Below are 3,642 nucleotides of genomic sequence, written 5' to 3'. Positions count from 1 at the left end.
CTTCCCAGTCTCTAGGACTATGAAATCAGCAGGGATGTAATGGTCTTCAACTTTTACCAGAACATCCTCTACAAGTCCATAGGCTTGTTTTCTTGAATTGTCTGCCATCTCTAGTGAGATTTTTGCAGCTTGCACCTCAAAGATCCCTAACTTCTCCATTACAGAGAGAGGCATGAGGTTTACACTTGACCCTAAGTCACACAAGGCCTTCTTGAAGGTCATGGTGCCTATGGTACAATGTATTGAAAACTTTCCAGGATCCTGTCTCTTTTGAGGCAGTTTCTGCCTAGACAAGTCATCCAGTTCCTTGGTGAGCAAAGGGGGTTCATCTTCCCAAGTCTCATTTCCAAATAACTTGTCATTTAGCTTCATGATTGCTCCAAGGTATTTAGCAACTTGCTCTTCAGTGACATACTCATCCTCTTCAGAGGAAGAATACTCATCAGAGCTCATGAATGGCAGAAGTAAGTCCAATGGAACCTCTTTGGTCTCATTTTGAGCCTCAGATTCCCATGGTTCCTCATTGGGGAACTCATTGGAGGCCAGTGGACGTCCATTGAGGTCTTCCTCAGTGGCGTTCACTGCCTCTTCCTCCTCTCCAAATTCAGCCATGTTGATGGCTTTGCACTCTCCTTTTGGATTTTCTTCTGTATTGCTTGGAAGAGTACTAGGAGGGAGTTCAGTAATTTTTTTGCTCAGCTGACCCACTTGTCCCTCCAAGTTTCTAATGGAGGACCTTGTTTTAGTCATGAAACTTTGAGTGGTTTTGATTAGATCAGAGACCATGGTTGCTAAGTCAGAGTGGTTCTGCTTAGAACTCTCTGTCTGTTGCTGAGAAGATGATGGAAAAGGCTTGCCATTGCTAAACCTGTTTCTTCCACCATTATTATTGTTGAAACCTTGTTGAGGTCTCTGTTGATCCTTCCATGAGAGATTTGGATGATTTCTCCATGAAGGATTATAGGTGTTTCCATAGGGTTCTCCCATGTAATTCACCTCTTCCATTGAAGGGTTCTCAGGATCATAAGCTTCTTCTTCAGATGAAGCTTCCTTAGTACTGCTTGATGCATTTTGCATTCCAGACAGACTTTGAGAAATCATATTGACTTGTTGAGTCAATATTTTGTTCTAAGCCAATATGGCATTCAGAGTGTCAATCTCAAGAACTCCTTTCTTCTGACTAGTCCCATTGTTCACAGGATTCCTTTCAGAAGTGTACATGAATTGGTTATTTGCAACCATTTCAATCAGCTCTTGAGCTTCTGTAGGCGTCTTCTTCAGATGAAGAGATCCTCCAGCAGAGCTATCCAAAGACATCTTGGATAGTTCAGAGAGACCATCATAGAAAATTCCAATGATGCTCCATTCAGAAAGCATATCAGTGGGACACTTTCTGATTAATTGTTTGTATCTTTCCCAAGCTTCATAGAGGGATTCTCCTTCCTTCTGTCTGAAGGTTTGGACTTCCACTCTAAGCTTACTCAATTTTGAGGTGGAAAGAACTTTGCCAAGAAGGCATTGACTAGCTTTTCCCAAGAGTTCAAGCTTTCTTTAGGTTGTGAGTCCAACCATATTCTAGCTCTGTCTCTTACAGCAAAAGGGAATAGCATAAGTCTGTAGACCTCAGGGTCAACCCCATTAGTCTTGACAGTGTCACAGATTTGCAAGAACTAAGCTAAAAACTGATGAGGATCTTCCAATGGAAGTCCATGGAACTTGCAATTCTGTTGCATTAGAGAAACTAATTGAGGCTTAAGCTCAAAGTTGTTTGCTCCAATGGAAGGGATAGAGATGCTTCTCCCATAGAAGTCGGGAGTAGGTGCAGTAAAGTCACCCAGCACCTTCCTTGCATTGTTGGCATTGTTGTTGTTTTCGGCTGCCATGTGTTCTTCTCCTTTGAAGATTTCTGTTAGGTCTTCTACAGAGAGTTGTGCCTTGGCTTCTCTTAGCTTTCGCTTCAAGGTTCTTTCAGGTTCAGGATCAGCCTCAACAAGAATGCTTTTGTCCTTGCTCCTGCTCATAAGAAAGAGAAGAGAACAAGAAAATGTGGAGTCCTCTATGTCACAGTATAGAGATTCCTTGAGGTGTCAGAGGAAAAGAAAATTAGAAGGCAGAAGTAGAAAATTCGAACTTATCAAAGAAGATGGAGTTCGAATTTTGCATTAAGGAATAGTGTTAGTCCATAAATAGAAGGATGTGAGAAGAGGGGAAGTAATTTTCGAAAATCAAGTAAAAGATTTTGAAAACATTTTGAAAAACACTAATTGATTTTCGAAAATAAAAGTGGGAAAGAAATCAAGTGATTTTTGAAAAGGAATTTGAAATTAGAAATCAAAAAGATTTGATTGAAAGTTATTTTGAAAAAGATGTGGTTAAGAAGATATGATTGGTTTTAAAAAGATGTGATTGAGAAGATATGATTTGAAAAACATTTTAAAAAAAATGTGATTTTGAAAATTAATGACTTGGCTATCAAGAAAAGATATGATTCAAACATTAAACCTTTCTCAACAGAAAAGGCAACATACTTGAAATGTTGAATCAAATCATTAATTGATAGCAAGTATCTTTGAAAAAAGAAGGAAATTGAATTTGAAAAAGATTTGATTGAAAAGATATGATTTGAAAAAGATTTGATTTTGAAAAGATTTTGAAAACTTGAAAAAAATTTGCATTGAAAACAAAATCTTCCCTCTTGTGCCATCCTGGCGTTAAACGCCCAAAACTCTACCCTTTTGGGCGTTAAACGCCCAACCAGGCACCCTGGCTGGCGTTTAAACGCCAGTCTGTCCTTCTTCACTGGGCGTTTTGAACGCCCAACTTTTTCTATATAATTCCTCTGCTGTATGTTCTGAATCTTCAATTCTCTGTATTATTGACTTGAAAAGACACAAATTAAAAATATTTTTGGATTTTTAATAGTGAGGAATAATCAAAATGCAACTAAAATCAAATAATAATGCATGCAAGACACCAAACTTAGCAGTTTGTATACTACTGACACTAATGAGAATGCATATGAGACACATAAACACTCAAGTCAAGAGGAATTAAAGATCAGAGTAATGAAATCATCAAGAACATCTTGAAGATCACTAAGACACATGAATGAATGCAAGAAGAACAGAAACAAGCAATTGACACCAAACTTAATATGAAACACTAAACTCAAACAAGAAATATTTTTGGATTTTATGATTTTATTTTTTTTTTGATTTTTTCAAAAATTAAGTGGAAAAAGAAAATAAAGGTATCAAAATTCTTAATGAGAATTCCAGGAATCATGCAATGTTAGTCTAAAGCTTCAGTCTAAAGGAATTAGACATGGCTAGCCAAGCTTCAGCAGAACATTGCATTCAAGAGCTAAATTGATGAAGATCAATCAGCTTTGGTGATGATAAGAACATCACCTTGAAACACTAGAACTCATTCTTAAGAACTCTGAAGAAAAATACCTAATCTAAGCAACAAGATGAACCGTCAGTTATCCATACTCGAACAATCCCCGGCAACGGCGCCAAAAACTTGGTGCACGAAATTGTGATCAATACTTTTCACAAATCAAATAATCCCCGGTAATGAATCCAAAAACTTGGTGTTCAATACCATGGCATAAACACAACTTCGCACAACTAACCAGAA

The 3,642-nt window shown here is 37.8% G+C and overlaps 1 non-coding gene across 1 annotated transcript; it reads left to right on the top strand.

The window, feature by feature from the left end:
• The first annotated feature begins 1,371 nt into the window (after positions 1-1,371).
• LOC112764211 (small nucleolar RNA R71) lies at positions 1,372-1,479 on the top strand. Its single transcript, XR_003183055.1, has one exon. It is a non-coding gene; the product is annotated as a small nucleolar RNA R71 (small nucleolar RNA).
• The last annotated feature ends 2,163 nt before the right edge of the window (positions 1,480-3,642 follow it).

Source organism: Arachis hypogaea, chromosome 2 (assembly GCF_003086295.3).
Source record: "Arachis hypogaea cultivar Tifrunner chromosome 2, arahy.Tifrunner.gnm2.J5K5, whole genome shotgun sequence".
NCBI lineage: Eukaryota > Viridiplantae > Streptophyta > Magnoliopsida > Fabales > Fabaceae > Arachis > Arachis hypogaea.
Note: the sequence above shows the minus strand (reverse complement) of the source record. Positions and strands in the feature narration are given on the sequence as shown.